Source organism: Papio anubis, chromosome 8 (assembly GCF_008728515.1).
Source record: "Papio anubis isolate 15944 chromosome 8, Panubis1.0, whole genome shotgun sequence".
NCBI classification, from domain to species: Eukaryota; Metazoa; Chordata; class Mammalia; order Primates; family Cercopithecidae; genus Papio; species Papio anubis.
Genome location: NC_044983.1, coordinates 14750621 through 14769595, shown reverse-complemented (window position 1 = coordinate 14769595; position 18975 = coordinate 14750621).

Here is an 18975-nt window from a genome sequence, read left to right as displayed (position 1 = left end):
CAATCCTCCCACCTCTGTCTCCCAAAGTGCTAGAATTACAGGTGTGAGCCACTTAGCTTAGAGTTTTATAAAATATTCCCTTATACTTTCTAACATATCCTTTATATCTAATTTATCAGCTTTCTTATTCATTTATCTTATCTTACTTTACATAATAAAAGACATTTTGTCTGACCTGCTTTCCTGTAGCCACCCAGGGAAGGAGAAAGCCCTAAAAAACAGTATGGTTGTTTTAATGTTGCTCCTAACTTTCTGAGTTATAAGGTCTTGACATCTTTTGTTAAGGTTTTCTGACCATGGATTGGGCAGTGAGCATTTACTAGTGAGCCATCTTGAACTTATTCCTTCTTTTATTTCGATCACACATGTGCTTTGTATAGCAACAATTCTTCAAAATTGGTAAAAGTGCATGACAAGTTTGCTAGTTTTCAGTGCTGATATAAGGTTTTACTTATTTTTATATTCACTTGTTTTCCTCAAGCATCGGTGGTGGTCGGCGGGAGTTGGTGTTGTAGTAGGGGTTTGGTCAAGAGTGTTAGATGCTTTTCCTACATTGCCATTTTATCAGAATTTCCACATTTAACTTTTCACAACTATTCAAATCAGTTTTTGATAACAGTGCCAAACTCAATTTTTTTCCCCTAGTACTCAATTTTCCCGGCCCGATTTCCTTAATAATCAAAAATTTTTGGATTGATTGATGATGCTTCTTCCATCATGTAGTAATTTAGTATGTAGTAGGTTCCATTCAGAACTTTTCCTATTTGTGTTATGTTTGTACTGGGCATATGATATCTTTACAATATGCATTACAGATCCAGTCTGATTTCCAAACAGACTCCTGTTTTTATAACAAATTTTATTATGTCATGTTCCAAACATAATTCTCTCTATCAGCTTCTAAGCCCCAGGAGGCCTTACTCGATCTTTACACTAGCACAGTACCTTTTTAGTCATGGATGTTATGGTCACATTTATGCATCATCATGGCTAAGGTATAGTACCCAGTTTTTCAATTAAACACTAACTGAAGTGTTACTATGATGATATTTTGTAAATGTGGTTAACATCTATAATCAGTTGACTTTTAGTAAAGGAGATTGTCCTTGATAATCTGGGTTGGCATCATCCAATCAGTTGAAAGGCCTTAAGAGCAAAACCAAGGCTTCTCTGAGGAAGAAGAAACTCTGAGTGTAGATTACAGTGTCACCTCCTGCAGGAGACTGTCCAATTTGTCAACCTGCCCTAAAGATTTAGCACTTGCCACCCCTATAATTGTGGAAGCCAATTTCTTGAAATCTCTCTCTTTCTCTTTCTCTCGCTCCCTTTCCCTTTCTCTCTTCCTCCTTCTTTCCATCTATCTCTCTTTATCTCTATCATCTCTATCTGTTGTTATCTCTATCTCTGTCTCATCTCTATATCTGGTAGAACTCTAATACAAGTGCCTATAAATCTATAAATGTTCCTTCAGTATCAGAGAATATTGTTTTCTCTATTCCTTTTACATGTCACTGTCATAATTTACTGTATAAAAAGTCAAATACTATTCTTATATCATCTTATATCTTTTGAAAACTTGTAACTAGTTTTAGGATTCAAGCAGAGAAAAAGAGTAATTTTTTTCTACTCACAACAATGGCAAATTAACTCATACCAATACTTTCTGTACTAGCCAACAGCAACACAAAGAGTGTATTTTGTTCTCCCAAGGTGAGGTAACAATCATTCAAAAAATGAATAAAAGGCAAGAGTTTATTTTATGTAAGTTCCATTGTATTGTGTTTATTGCACAACTAGCATAGACTTCCTCTTACAATAGTAGATCGGTGACTAAGATAATGAGGATATTCACTTTCGCATAAATACCTCTTCACTGGTGTCTTCTTTCAGTAACCAGGAAACTCATATAAGAGTGTTTATGTCTTTTATGATGAGAAGATAAAGCATATGTGTTACTGAATCACAGGAATAGATGCACCAAAACGACTTCCACTATTTTCAAGCGAATGCAATTTGATGTGAGAAACAGTTCTCAGAATTGAGATACCATTTGCTCCTCTTTTTAGATTAAATGCCAGACTCCTGTGGATACACAGCACTTGCTCTTGTAGGGTAGATTCACATGAACGCATATCCATTCTAAAACTCATTGGTATGGCCTTTTTATAACTGAAACACGATTCCAGCAAGGCTGAAAACTCAAATGGCTGCTCCATAAATGTAGGCACATTATCGGAAATTGGTACCACTAGTGCTACATAAATGGGCAAACAGAGCACTAAACTTGTTCTTGCTCTCTTTTCCTGGGGTTGTAATGGCATTCAGATATACACTTTAAGGAATGATTATTAGAGAATAAAATCAATATCTCTACACTTTACTAATCTTCAAGAGAAACCAACTAAGAAATAGGAACAGAGATATTAGCTTTATAATGCATTGTTTTTCAATAAACATAAGCAATAGTTATTTAACAATAAATGATTCTTATTTTAGGAAAAAATGCATTTGCTTCAGCAGGGTTAGTAACTACAGAATGACACATTCATTTAACTACACTGTTGTAGTTGATTGTATGTCTTTGCAATAAATCTGTTTTACCTTATGTTTGTGTTGGGGTGTGTGTGTGTGCGCGTTTGAAAATTGCTTATGCTAAATGTTCTGTTAATTGAATATAGCATATAGAATTAATACATGACTCCTTAATATGAAGATAGTTTTCTACACTTCATCTTCAGGTTGCTTTTTTGTGCTATCTGTACAGAATAATTAGAGTTGTAAAAGTAGGGGAATTTACAGTTATGTGTGTGTGTGTTGGGGAGAATTTATAAAACACATGAAGTGTGAACTATATTGAAAACATTATTTTTGAGGAAATTTTGTTGTTCAGATGTCTCTCAATTTTCATCTTGTTTTGGAAATGCTACAAGGTCAAGAATTTCCTTTTAATTATTCATCATGTAGATGTGCTGAAAGATGAGGTTATTCTTTTGAAGACAAGAAGGCAACCCAAAGTACCAAATTTACATTTGGTCAGTAATGCCACACTCCAGAAGAATGAACATGCTTGCATGTACATATGAATCATGCCATACATCATGCCATTCAGTATATTCTGGAACATTTTAATTTTATTTATTTACTAACTTAGGTAACCCTCCACATTTTTGTCTCCTTTGAGCTTCACCTCTATACTTGTGCAAATCTCCTCTTGAATTATACTATAATTCTACAATTTTTCTCTTTAGTAAATCCAATAATCAATATGCAGGTCTCATTGTTCTGCATTTGTCAGTAGCATTTGACAACAATCAATTATTCTTCCCTCTTTAATCATTTGGCTTCCAGAACAGCACTTGTAATTTTCTATGATTACTCTCTGTGTTGTTTTCCCATTGCTGTGTCATAAGTTGCCACAAATTTTGTGGCTTAAAATAATACTCATTTGTTATCTTTCTGCTGGCCAAAAATCTGGCTCAGGTCTCACAAGGGTAAAATCAAAGTGTTGGCTGGCATATTTTCTCATCCAGAGGTTTGTCTGGAAAAGAATTCACTTTGAGGTTCATTCATGTTATTGTCAGAATGCGTTTCTTGCAGTTTTAAGACTGAGGCCTCTGTTGTTTTGCTGGCTATTAGATTGGGGTCACTCCCACTCCTAAGGTTGTTTTCAGGTCCTTACTACATGGCCCTCTCAAAACATGATTATTGGATTCTTCAAGCCGAGGAGGAGAATATTTTACATTTTAGTGGGATGCAGTGGCTCACCTGTAATACTAGCACTTTGGGAAGCTGAGGCAGGCAGATCACTTGAGTCCAGGAGTTTGAGAGCAGCCTAGGTAACATGACAAAACCCTGCCTCCAAGAAAAAATTATAAAAAATTAGCCAGGCATGTTAATGTGCATCCATAGTTCCAGCTACTCAAGAGGCTGAGGTGGGAGGATCACCTGAGCCCAGGAGGTCAAGGCTGCAGTGAGCAGTGACCATACTACTGTACTCCAACCTGAGGGACAGAGTAAGACCCTTTCTCAAAAGATCAAACAAAGTAAAATAATAAAATACCTTGCTGGATTAGGTCATGCCCATAAAGAATAAGCTCCTTTTTCAGTAATTTAAATCTACTGATTAGGGACCTTAATTACATCTGGTGAATCCCTTTACCTTTGCCATAAGATACAACCTAATCATGGGAGTAAGATCTAGTTATATTATTAAGTCCCACCTACAGTCAAGTGGAGGGGATTGTTTGGGGTTTGTACACCAGGAGACAGGAATCTAAGAATTCTGTCTACCGTACTCCTTCTAAACCATCTTCTCTCATCTCTACAATGTCTTGGTGCTCCAGGGCCACAGGGCTCAGTCTTTGGTTCTCCTTTCTCCTCTATCTTTGCTTACTCTCTAGATGACCATATCATTCCCACCTATTTAAGTACTATTTAATGCTGATGAATACCAAACTTATAACCACAGTCCATATTTCTTCCTTTATGTCAGACTCAAGTATCCAACTATGTATTTGACTTGGACGTGTGTTAGACATCTCCATATTCACAAATCTCAGACCAACCTTTATCCCTCTTCATAATCCACTTGTTTTGTGGCCTCCCCTTTAATTTGTTATTTTTCACAAATCCTATCAAATTACACTGTTAGGCCTCTTTCCATCTTTATAAAGGCAGTATCCTTTAATCCTCCTCCCTCAAATTATTCTTCTCCATCTGCCTTACAGACTTCCAACCCAAGATCAATCCTTTTATCGCTTTGTACTATCTTTTACCAAGTGAGTGGAACAATAATAGAGAACATAATATAGGCATGCATTTTTTTGGTGCCAGTTTGTGCCACTACAAGTAAATGATCTCCAACTCCAAGGGGGCTTCCGTGCTTTAGAGGAAAAAGTTTATTGTCTACTCTGTCTTTGTATCTTTCTGATATAAATGCCTTTAAACATGTATCATTCTTTTAACTTCTGTGCACCAATAAGAGTTCCCCACAAGCAGGAGGTGCTGGTGCCTCCTACCTAATATCTAATGTCTATACTCATGAATACTCATTCTGCTGTCTTTCTGTGATCTCAGATAAGTCATTCTTCAAATGTCCCCATTTTCTTTATATTTTTAATGCTTTGCTTTCCAGTGGCTCTTTCCCTTAGGTGATAAATATGTACAAATCTATTGCATCTAAAAACTAAGAAAAAAAAACACCTTCTTTGTCCTTGGGGTACCTCTCTGCTTGCTATCTTGATTTTCTTATACACTATTCAATCAATCATCTTGACAGAGTGCTCTTATTTACCCTTTTATTTTCTGACCTATGTACTGCATGACTCTCAGACTTCTGCTCCTAAAATACCATTAAACTGCTCTCTCTCAAAAGTTTCTAATAACTGCTAAATTGTAAAAACCCATGGCCATTTTTCAGTTCTCTTCTATTGCTATCTGACTATATCTGTCACTTCTGTCTTGAAACAATGGAATTATTTGGTTGTAGTTCCACTTCTCGGATTGCTTTTAATTTCCTTAGACATTAATTTCTCATTCTGTGTTCCTTAGTTTCTTTTTTCTTTATTGTAACATCTGATTATTTCCTCATCTATTCCCATAACTTTAACTATGTCGAATAGATTGATGACCCTGCTATATAGATTTATTTTTTAGGTCTGACTTCTAGATCCAGATCCTTATTCCCAATCTAGATATTAGGCCCCAAAAAACTTAGACTCCTGCATGATTCTCTTTTTCCTTCCACAACGGACTTGTCCTTCTGTAATGTTAGTCTTGGCTTATTTATCCAGTCGCAAAACCAAAAACTTGTTGGTAACCATTTCATTTTTTAATTTATTAACTCACCAAGTATTTTTAAGTGTTAATTATACACTGTGCATCCACTGTGCCAAAGGCTGGCAGGATATTAATGAAACAAAGAGATGCTGTTTTTAATTTTTTTCTTTGTTTACCAAACTTTTACTTTATATTCTAGTGGGAGAGACAAAGACAGGATAACATGCAAATTAATAATTGCATCTTTGGTAATTTTTCTGAAGAAAATGAACATTAGACTGGGTCAGAGAATAATGGTGAAAAGGTTGCCCTAGAAAAAGTGGTAAGGAACAGCCTTTCTGGGATGGTGAATATGAAGATATGGTAAGATCTTTCTTTCTTGTGTTTTTTTTTTTTTTTTTTTTTTTGAGACAGAGTCTCACTCTGTTGCCCAGGCTGGAGTGCAATGGCGTGATCCTGGCTTACTGTAACCTCCACCTTCCTCCCGGGTTCAAGCAATTCTGCCTCAGCCTCCCAAGTAGCTGGGATTACAGGTGTCCACCACCATGCCTGGCTAATTTTTGTATTTTTAGTAGAGACAGGGTTTCACCAGGACAGGCTGTGCAAAGGCCATAAGGCATAAAACTACTTAGTCAGTTTTAGGGCCTGATGAGTCCCAAGAAGGAGGTTATAATTAGAAGTAATCAATCATATGTCTTCCCAAGAAATTATCCAAACTAACTCCTGCCTGCCCTTCATGCCTTTTACATTTATTTTATTTTTGTGAGAGTGGGATGTGGCTTCTGTATTCTGCACTGGGAAGACCTCACCTAGGATATTGTGTTCTCTTCTGGAAAGCTCACCTCTGGAGGTCTTTTAATCAAACTGAAGAATGGTGAAGGGCAAGGAATGAGAATATTTCTGGGTCATTGTAAATTACGTGAGAAGGTACCTGAAAGAGCTGAGAATGTTTCATCTGGAGAAGGAAAGAATTAGGAACTTGATAGCTCTTTTTGTTTATTTTAAGGACTCATGTGTAGTAAGGTTTGGATTGATTTTGAGAGGTTCTGGAGGAGAGAACTAGGATAAAAGGTGGAAATAATGGGAGGGAAAATTTAACTTCATATAAAATAATTTCCAACCATTAAAGAACATCTCAAAATGAATCAGGCTACTTCAGAAGATAAATTCCTCAATCCTGTATGTGCTTAATAATAGGCTAGAGAGACACTTTCACAAAAAATTAATCTAGATTACCTGTTAAATGATAAAGTTCCTTTTACATTCATGTTTTATTTTATTTTTATCATATTATTCTTAAAAATAAATTTTAAGTTTTATTTTAGAATCAGTGGTTGCTTAGGAGTATTTATTACATAAGTATATTATATGAGGCTGAGGTTTGGAGCACGATGATTGACTCCGTCATCCAGGTACTGAGCATAGTACTGAAGAATTAGGTGGTTTTTTATTTATTTATTTATTTTAATTTATTTATATATTTATTTATTTATTTGAGACAGACGTGCACTCTGTTGCTCAGGCTGGAGTGCAGTGGAGTGATCTCGGCTCACTGCAATCTCCGTCTCCTGGGGTCAAGCAAGTATCCTGCCTTAGCCTCCCGAGTAGCGGGGATTACGGGTGCTTGCTACCACACCTGGCTAATTTTTGTAATTTTAGTAGAGATGGGGTTTCACCATGTTGGCCAGGCTGCTCTTGAACTCCTGACCTCAGGTGATCAGCCCGCTTCGGCCTCCTAAAGTACTGGGATTACAGGCATGAGCCACTATGCCCGGCCAAGAATTTTTTTTTTAACCTTTGTCCCCACACTTTGTCTCCCTCTAATAGTCCCCGGTATCTATTGTTGCCATCTTTATGCCCATGAGTACTCAATTTTTAGCTTCTACTTACAATAAGTGAGAACATGCGATATTTGCTTTTCTGTTTCTGCCTTAATTTGCTTGGGATAATGCCTCCATGCCTTAAATTTGTTCCCAAAGAAATAATAAATATTTTAGATGATGGATATGCTAATTACCATAATCTGAGTTTTACAAGTTTAAGATTTTTTTTCCTGTTACTTCACAGTTTAACTCCATTTTTGTTCAGGAATATTATTCTATATGATTTCAGTCCTTCTGAATTTGAGATCTTTTATGCCTTAGCATGTGGACTACCTTAGTAAATATTCCATGTATCTTTAGAATACATAGAATTCTATCTGTAGGTGTTCATTCCATTAGTGGATGTCCATATGTTCATTATGTTTACTTATTTGATAGTGTTTGTGTCAGATGAAAAAGAATATCTTAGATCTTTTGTAAAGAAATGACTGCACCCATAGCAAGGAGTGTGGTTGGCTGTCAGCCTCTAGCTGCCAGCTCCGTTAGGGTCTATCTCAGGTTTTGAGTTGAGGTTACTTTCTTCTTGCCGATGCCTAAACCCAACATGAGGCTCTTATAAAAGCAAATCTTTGTTCCAGAGCTTCCCATGGGGTTGGCCAATACTTTGTGAGATCTTATATCACCATCTGATGGGTTCTTCTCTGTAAGCCTTTCTTCTTTCCTTTCTAAGATGTTCCTTGTCAATGCAACTTCTGTAAATCTAACGTTATCTCAGTGTCTGATTGCTGGAGAACCTGACTAGCATAGTTAGCATGAGGAGTGGTTTGATAATGAAAGCCGTGCTCAATTTGCAAGTCATTGAAAACTAAGCATGAGAGCCAGAGCACTGTGGCAGCTTACAAAGAAGCCCTTATCTCATGCAGTAGATTAGCAGAAAAAGCTGAAGATCAAACCCTTGTCTAAGAGTCAGAGCATGTGAACTTTCAACACAGTTGAATGCACAGATGCATTTGTGAGATGTCCAAGTCAGGGCCCTAGCTAGAGGACCTGGAACTGCACCCCAAGGTTAGTGTTATCTGGGTGAAATTTTCCCTCCTCCAATTTGATTCCGCAGACTTCTTTGAATCTTCTGAGCTTTCAGAAGGACCTTTTTCCCATCCCAGAAGGCACTACCACTATCCCTGTGCAGAAAGTAATATAGAGGGACAGAGAGGCAGGGAGAACATGCGTAGCAATTATTTTAACTATGGGGGAATAGCTGGTCTGATCCAGTTATACCATTGTGTCTGTAAGTGAAGCTTTTTCCTTTAACTTTTTAAATGGACTTTATTTTTTACATCAGTTTGAGGTTCACAGCAAAATTGAGTGGAAGACACGTGAATTTCCTAAATATCCCCTGCACCCACATGTACACAGCCTCCCCTACCATGAAAATCCTGCACAAGAGTGGTACAGTTATTATAATCAATGAATCTATATTGACATCATTATCAAAGTCCATGGTTTATATCACTCTTGGTGTTACACATTCTATGGGTTTTGTTAAGTTTATACTGACATATATACAGGATTAGTACCATACAGAGTAGTTTCACTGCCCTGAAAATACTCTGCGCTCCACCTATTCTCCTTCCTTCCCCCTAACCACTGGGAAACACTGATCATTTCACTCTCTCTATAAGTTTTAACTTTCCTAGATTGTCATTTAGTTGGAATCATACAGTATGCAGTCTTTTCAGATTGGCTTCTTTCCCTTAGCAATGTGCATTTATGTTTCCTCCCTAAGTAGTCTTTTCTTCACTTAATACGTTATGAATTTTTAGTGCTGAATAAGATTCCATTGTCTGGATCCTGATTTCTTTTGGTAGGTTAGCATGATATATCTTTCTCAATCAATTACTTTCAATATATATGTATCTTTGTATTTAAGGTGTGCTTCTTATAAACAACATATGGTTTGGTCTTGATTTTTTATTCATTCAGACAATCTCTGTCTTTTAATTGGTATTTTTAGACCATTGATGTTTAAAGTGATTATTGACATACTTGGAATGACATCTACCGTATTCACTAGTGTTTTCTATTTGCTTGTCCTTTATTCATAGTTTTGAATTCTACTTTTTCTTCCCTTTATACTTTTAATTGAGCATTTTATTTAATGCCATTTTATCTCGTTTCTTAGCATATCAGTTATACTTTATTTTCCTATTTTTAAGAGGTTACCCTAGAGTTAGCAATATAGATTTACAATTCTTTAACATCCACTGTCAAATGACACTATGCTGCTTTACGGTACTATGAGTACTTTATAGTAATAAAATAACCCCCATTACCGGAATTATTGCTGTCATTTATTTTATTTATACAAATAAATTGGTTACAAGTTTCCTCAAATTTTCTTTGTCTGAAGAAGTGTTTATTTCTCTTTCACTTTTGAAGGATAATTTCTTATGACACAGAATTCTAGGTTGCTGTGATTTTTTTTTTCTCTTAAAGCATTAAATATTTTACTTTATTCTCTTTTTGCTTGCATGGTTTCTGAGAAGTAATTGGATATGATTCTTATTTTTGCTCCTATTTAAGTAAGGTGTTTTGTTTTCTCTGGTTTCTTTCAAGGTCTTTTGTCTTTGATATTCTGAGTTTAAGTATAATATGGCTAGGTTGTTTTGTTTTTCCACTTATCCTGTTTGGTGTTCTCGGAGCTTCTTGGATCTGTGGTTTGGTGTCTGACTTTAATTTTGGGGGAATTTTCATCCATTATTGCTCCAAGTATTTCCTCTTTTCTCTCCCTTGTTGTCTTCTCTTTCTTCTCAGTTTGCATATGTTATACTTTTTATAGTTCTTCCACAGTTCTTAAATACTGTTTGGGTTCTTTTTTCAGCCTTTTTTCTCTTTACTCTGTAGTGTTTGAAATTTTCATTGAGTATTCTCAAGTTCAGAAATTCTTTCCTCAGCTGTGTTCAGTCTAATAATAAACCTATCAAAGGCATTCTTCAATTCTATTAGTGTGTTTTTGATCTCTAGCATTTCTTTTTTATTCCCCTTGTTAGAACTTCTGCTGACATTGCTCATCTGTTGTGATGTGTTATCTCCTTTATGCATTAGAGCCCTTAGCATAATAATCATAGTTGTTTGAAATTTCTGGTCTGATAATTCCATCATCTCTGCCATATGAGTTTGGTTCTTATGCTTGCTCTATCTCTCAAACTATGTTTGTGACTTTTAGTATGCCTTGTAATTTTTTCCTGATAGCTGGACATGATGTTCTGAGTAACAGGAACTGTGCTAAATAGGCCTTTAGTAATGAGGTGGTAAAGTGTGAGAGGAGGAAAAGTGTCCTATAGTTGCCTGATTAGATCTCAGTGTTTTAATGAGCTTATGCCTCTGGACTGTTAACCTCACACATGCTTCTCACTTCTCCCATGGATTCTCCCCATCCCTGGCCCTAGGTGGGACAGAATAACTAGATTGGACTGGAGTTGGGTATTTTTCTTCTTTTATGTGGAAAGCTAGAGAAGGCTAGAGTTGGGTATTTCCCTCCCCCAGTTTAGTTAGGCCTGCAAACAAAACAGTAGTCTAGGCTCTGGGAGCTTCTTCTGGGGGCAGGCCTTATCACTGGCAGAATACTTTGGTAAATTTCAGAATGATTACATTTTTCTTCCCCTTACAAGAAGCATGAAGGGATTTTTAAATTATCTTCTTTCTTTTTCATTTCTCTTCTTCTCTTTCACTGTCAAAACCTGGTTTAGCTCCAGGAGCTAAAGCTCACAACAGTGTAGGGGTACTCCTTTAACTGGGTTTCCCTGGACTTTTTGACTCTCAAAATAATCTATAGTGAGCCTCTAGTAATTTATTAATTACAGCTCAGGTTTTCTTACCCAGTGCTAGTCCCCATGGAGGCTTCAGCTTTTGGGTCTTTGCTCTGATAAGTTGTGATTCTCTGTATTCACCTATCTGTCTCTCCAATTTGGGGGCCAGTGATTTTTCCTGTGACCTTACTTCTCTGACAGATCTAAGAAGAGTTATTGATTTTTCAGTTGGTTCAGCTTTTTACTTGTTGGTAGGAATGAGTGACAACTTCTAAGCTCTCTACCTACCAGACTGTGAATTGGAAGTTTGTCCTTAAAATGTCAATTCTAGTTTCTAAAACATTATTACTACCACATATCTTTTGAGAATAAGCTATCTACCTGTTCATTAGCTAAGTTATTTTGTATTGTTCAATCTATGTTTTAAATGTTAAATTTGAAGTCTTCTTTATTTATCAAAATGCAGTGCTCTCTTCCAAATCTTACTTGTTTTCTATAGGCTTTTGTTCCCAGTTTTTTTTTTTTTCTTTTCTTTAGGTGTTTAAAATAGTCTGATAATTCTGATATTTACATTCTTTGAGGGTTATCTGTAACTATTTATGTGGTTTCTTTTATGATTTTTGACTCTAAACTGCTGATTTCCCTTGGAGCTTTATATATGGAAAGTTTTTGTTTTCCTGAATGGATGTTGCACATCCCTGGAGATGATTTTACTTTCTTCTACCAGTCATCAGGGAGCACTGCAAACCTTACCGTATTTTAAATTAAAATTTCTGCTCCAAGTTTTACTCCTGAACATGTAGGTAACATAAATTCAAGCAAAAATCCATGTGACACTGAGTTCATGGTTACAAATTCTCATGGGAGATTTTCTTTTCTTTCATCCAGTTCCAAGTTTAAAATGGATAAATATTTTTGCTGCCCCTTCTTTATAATGGGTTCATTTTTCATTCATTCTTTTACTTAACATAGGGCACTTTGGGATACCAGATTTATCAGGCATATTTTATTAAACTACCCATGTCACATTAAAAACTTCTGTTCTTTCTAGCCCATGCAGTCCTAGGGGAACAGGAAACTTTAGTCTAACAAAATTTGGCAGAAGTTTTCAGAATAAAAGCTAAATTTCACACACTTCATTTGCTTCTCGGCTTCTGTTTATGTTTTATTTTAGCCCTCTGTGGTTTCTTCACTATCTCTACAGCTTAATGATGTATTCATATGTATTTAATTTTTCCCAGCTTTTATATATATATATATGTTTCTCATCAGGAGGATTATTTTGTAAAAGAATTATTTTTTCTTTGTTTCAGCTAACAACATTTGTGTTATATATTTTTCATACTTACCTCTACTTAGAGATAGTAAATTGCATTTTATTTTTATCCTGTTAAATCTATGTGTTCAATCATGTAAGTCAGAATGTTATATGTACTTAGTAAAATTGTTCTTCAAATAAGTTTAATCAATGGTTTAATTCATCACCCATTAATTAATTTCGTTACATTGTTTATGACCTGCTTATTTGGTATAGTGAATATTAATTGAAAACATTTACATCCATATTAAAAAAGAATTACAATGTTCCTGGAAAGCCACTTTCCTGAGAAGAACTGCAACAGATTTTCATGATATCAAGAAGGCTTTATGTTCTTGTGAGAAAGTTTGGCTGTAAGTTCCTATCAAGATTCTACAAAGTAATTTTTATATGTCACTGTAAAGATGTCATCTAATGTGCTGTATTGTGATGATGTTTATTTAGTTTGCCCTGTTATTCTCTTCTTTCTTATCCCTAAATAGAGTTTATTGCTGAAGTTATTTCTTTATGGAAATTTATGGTACACTTGCCAGTGCTTTGTTCTGTCAGGACGCTGGAGTGTAATTCAGTAAGTAATGTACCTATGAGTACTCTCAAGGCCTCTTTGGAGCAATGCTATATCTGAGGGGATCTGATTTACAATCAAAGAGGCAGCCAGGCAGAATGTTGCCAGATGAAAAGTTCAAAACTCTAAATAATACATAACATAAAAATAAAATAGAATGTATCTCATTGCATCTATTTATTAGAACTTTTTTTTTTGAGTTAAATCTACAAGAGTAAGCCTACTTTAATTTCTTAGAGAAAAGTTACTAAATAAATCTAAATCTAAATCTAAATCTAAATCTAAATAAAAAGGGAAGAGAACTACAGATCATGGGTAGGTAGACTAGGGGGTTATGGTTTTTGTTTCAGTTATAAAATGATGGTTCATTGCTATTCTCTGGTCACTATGAAAAAGTCCAAACCCTAGCAAAAAAAGGGAGCTGCCCACAGAAAGAACCCCAGATATCTATGGAGAGTTAACTTCAAGGATTCATCTGAATATTATCAGTGCATGCATTAGAGAAAAGAGCCCCAGCCTAGTCAAAAAGCAAACAAACAAACAAAAAACAAACCTGAAACAACTAAAAGGGTCAGTGCCTGGTACTCACACAGGCATGGGAATAATGCCTATTCACAACAGTTAGACCAAATAGTTCATAATCCACAGGGCATTGGATAGTCTATGCAGAGTATCTTGTCTCAGTGGTAAGTAATAATTAACCCTACACTGAGGACCACTCCAGACCCACTAAAAATCATAAAACCAACACCTAAGAATATCAGACAGTTTCTCAGTAATTTAAAATGAATTTCAGAAAAAACCCTCAAGAATATTTGTAAGAATTTTTGAAATCCAGTAACATCAAGGTAAAATTCATAATGTCTTGTATCCATTCAATGATGACCAGGCACGAAAAATGAAACCAGAAAACAAGACCGATATGAGGAGATTAATCAATTGACTCAGAATTTGCGTAGTTGTTAGAATTAGCAGACACCTACATTGAAACTTAATGTAAAACTTTTCATAGTTTCTAAAGTTACATTGAAACAATGAGATACCATTTCATACTGTTTTGAATATCTAAAATTAAAAGGACTGATAATGCCATGTGTTGGGAAAAATGTGGAGGAAGAGTAATTCTCATCCTTTCTTGTTAGAGATACAAAATATCACAAAACCTAAAGATTTTATGATTGTTGATAATGCTAAATATACACCTACCCTATGACCCAGGAATTCCCACTTCTAGGTACTTATCTGAAAGAAATGAAATCACATTGCTGCAGAAAGTCTTGTGTAACAATTTACATGGTAGATGTGTTAATCATATTCAAAACCTGGAAACAGCTCAGGTGCATCAGCAAGAAAAGGAATATGCAAACTGGATAAAATAGAAATGATGATACAGTAAAATGCAATGTTAAAGTGGAATAGAACTCACAGATTAAAAGGAGAAACTACTAATACAAACACAACGCAGATGATTATCACAGATATACTGACTGGAAGAAACAAGCAAAAAAATATATAATGCATGATTTGATTCTATAAAGTTCTGTAACAGGCAAATAATGGAAAGCAGAACAGTAGTTGACTTGGGAGTGGGGGTGGGATTGACGTCACATGGGCATGATTTAACTTTCTAAGGTGATAGAAATGTTCTATAACTTCATATGGGTATGAGTTACATGTCCACAAACAACCATACATATTTTTGAAGACTAAATACAAACAAAAGTATTTATTAAACACTTTTCATTGGTGGTGTAAATGCCCCAATTAAAAGACACAGACTGGCAAATTGGATAGAGTCAAGACCCATTGGTGTGCTGTATTCAAGAGACCATCTTATGTGCAAAGACACACATAGGCTCAAAATAAAGAGAGGGAAGAAAATTATCAAGCAAATGGAAAGCAGAAAAAAGCAAGGGTTGCAATCCTTGTCTCTGACAAAACAGACTTTAAACGAACAAAGATCAAAAGAGACAAAGAAGGGATTGCATAATGGTAATGGGATCAATTCAACAAGAAGAGCTAACTATTCTAAATATATATGCACCCAATACAGGAGCATCTAGATTCATAAAACAAGTTATTAGAAACCTACAAAGAGACTTAGACTCCCACACAATAATAGTGGGAGACTTTAACACACCACTCTCAAGATTAGACAGATCAGTGAGATAGAAAATTAACAAGGATTTTTAGGACTTGAATTCAGCTCTGGAACAAGTGGACCTAATAGATGTCTACAGAACTCTCTACCTCCAAACAACAGAATATACATTCTTCTCAGTTCTACATGGCACTTACTCTAAAATCGACCACATAGTTGGGAGTAAAACATTCCTCAGCAAATGCAGAAGAAATGAAATCATAACAAACAGTCTCTCAGACCACAGTGCAATCAAATTAGAACTCAAGATTAAGAAACTCACTCAAAACCACACAACTACATGGAAATTGAACAACCTGCTCCTGAATGACTCCTGGGTAAATAATGAAATTAAGGCAGAAATCAAAAAGTTCTTTGAAATCAGCAAGAACAAAAAGACAATGTACCAGAATCTCCGGAATGCAGCTAAAGCAGTGTTAAGAGGGAAATTTATAGCACTAAAAGCCCACATCAGAAAGCTAGAAAGATCTCAAATTGATACCCTAATGTCACAATGAAAAGAACTACAGAAGCAGGAGCAAAACAATCCAAAAGCTAGCAGAAGACAAGAAATAGCTGAGATCAGACTGGAGCTGAAGGATATAGAGACAGAAAAAAATCCTTCAAAAATCAATCCAGCAGTTCGTTTTTTGAAAAAAAAATTAATAAAATAGACTAGGTAGACTAACAAAGAAGAAAAGAGAAGAATTAAATAGACACAATGAAAAAATGACAGAAGGGATATCACCACTGACCACACAGAATTACAAACTACTGTCAGAGAATACTATAAACACCTCTATGCAAATATACTAGAAAATTTAGAAGAAATGGATAAATTCCTGGACATATACACCCTCCCAAGACTAAGGAAGAAGACAAATCCCTGAATAGACCAACAACATGTTCTGCAGTTGAGTCAGTAATAAATAGCCTACCAACGTAAAAAAGCTCAGAACCAGATGGATTCACAGCTGAATTCTACTGGATGTACAAGGAGGAGCTGGTACCATTCCTTCATAAACTATTCCAAACAACTGAAAGGGAGAGACTCCTACCTAACTCATTTTATGAGGCTAGCATCATCCTGATACCAAAACCTGGAAGAGACACAACAAAAAACAGGAAACTTCAGGCCAATATCCCTGATGAACATTGATGTGAAAATCCTACTGGCAAATCAAATCCAGCAGCACATCCAAAAGTTTATCTACCACAATCAAGTCAGCCTCATTTCTGGGATGCAAGTCTGGTTCAACATATGCAAATCAATAAACAAAATCCATCACAGAAACATAACCAATGACAAAAACCTCATGATTATCTCAATAGATGCAGAAAAGACCTTTGATAAAATTCAACATTCCTTCATGTTAAAAACTTTCAATAAACTAGGTATTGATGGAAGATATCTCAAAATAATAAGCACTATTTATGACAAACCTGCAGCTAATATACTGAATGGCCAAAAGCTGGAAGCATTCCTTTTGAAAACTGGCACAAGACAAGGATGTCCTCTCTCACCACTCCTATTCAACACAGTATTGAAATTTGTAGTCAGGGCAATGAAGGAAGAGAAATAAATAAAGGGTATTAAAAAAAAAAGAGAGGAAGTCAAAATATCTCTGTTTGAAGATGACATGATAGTATATTTAGAAAACCCCATCATCTCAGCCCCCAAACTCCTTAAAGTCAAATCTTACTTTACTTTAAGTAAACTCCTTAGTAAAGTCTCAGGACACAAAATCAATGTGCAAAAATCACAAGCATTTCTATACACCAACAACAGACAAGCAAAGAGCCAAATCATGAATTAACTTCCATTTACAATTGCTACCAAGAGAATAAAATACCTAGGAACACAGTTAACAAGGGACATGAATGATCACTTTAATAAGAACTACAAACCACTTCTCCAGGAAGTCAAAGAGGACACAAACAAATAGAAAAATATTCTGTGCTCGTGGATAGGAAGAATCAACATCATGAAAATGGCCATACTGTACAAAGTAATTTACAGATTCATGGCTATTCCCATCAAACTAATGTGGGGAAAAGAAAGAGATCAGCCTGTTACTGTGTCTATATAGAAAGAAGTAGACATAAGAGACTCCATTTTGTTCTGTATTTGAGATGCTGTTAATCTGTGACCCTACCCCCAACCTTGTCCTTGCAAGAGACATGTGCTGTGGTAACTCAAGGTTTAATGGATTTTGGGCATGCAGGGTGTGTCTTTGTTCCTAGAAAAGCTAGGTATTGTCCAAGGTTTATCCCCATGTGGTAGGATGAAACAATGCTGCTAAAAGGTTTATCTCAAGGCACAGGATTTTCTTTTAAACTTATTCATGTCACAGAGATCCTTGTTCTTATGTCTTACTGCTGATTTCCTCCCTAAAAACGATCCTATTGTCCTGCCACTCCCTTATCTTTAAGATGGTAAAGATAATTATCTATAAATACTAAGGGAACTCAGAGACCGGTGCCGGCGTGGGTCCTCTGTAAGCTGAGCGCCGGTCCCCTGGGCCCCCGCTTTTCTTTCTCTATACTTTGTCTCTGTGTCTTATTTCTTTTCTCAAGTCTCTCGTTCCATCTAACGAGAAACACCCACAGGTGTGGAGGGGCAGGCCACCCCTTCGACTAACATAGACATTCTTCATAGAATTAGAGAAAAAAAAAAAACTGCTTTAAACTTCATATGGAAACAAAAAAGAGTCCGCATAACCAAGACAATCCTAAGCAAAAAGAACAAAACTGGAGGCATCACACTGTCTGCCTTCAAACTATACTACAGGCTACAGTAACCAAAACAGCATAGTACTGGTATCAAAAGAGACATAAAGATCAATGGAACAGAACAGAGACCTCAGAAGTAAGACCACACATCTACAACCATCTGTTCTTTGACAAATCTGACAAAAATAAGCAATGGGGAAATTTTTAAATTTATATTAATTAATTAATTTAATTTTAAAAAATAATTTTAATTTAATTAATAATTTAATTTTTAAATTTAATAGCACCATTCCTATTTAATAAATGGTGCTGGGAAAACTGGCTAGCTGTATGCAGAAAATGGAAACTGGACCCCTTTCTTACACATTATACAAAAATTAACTCAAGATGGATTAAAGACTTAAATGTAAAACCCAAAGTTATAAAAACCCTAGAAGAAAACCTAGGCAATACTATTCAGGAATAGCCATGGGCAAAGATTTTTTGATGAATTAACCAGAAGCAATTACAACAGAAGCTAAAATTGACAAATGGAATCTAATTAGAGGCTTCTGCTCAGCAAAAGAAACTATCATCATCATGAAGAGGCAGCCTACTGAATGGGAGAAAATTTTTGCAATCTAGCCATCTGACAAAGGTGTAATATCCAGAATTTACAAGGAATTTAAACTTACAAGAAAAAACAATTTACAAGAAAAAACAAACAACCCCATCAACAAGTGGGCAAAGGATATGAACAGACACTTCCCAAAAGAAGGCATTTATGTGGCCAACAGACATGAAAAGATGCTCATTATTATGGTCATCAG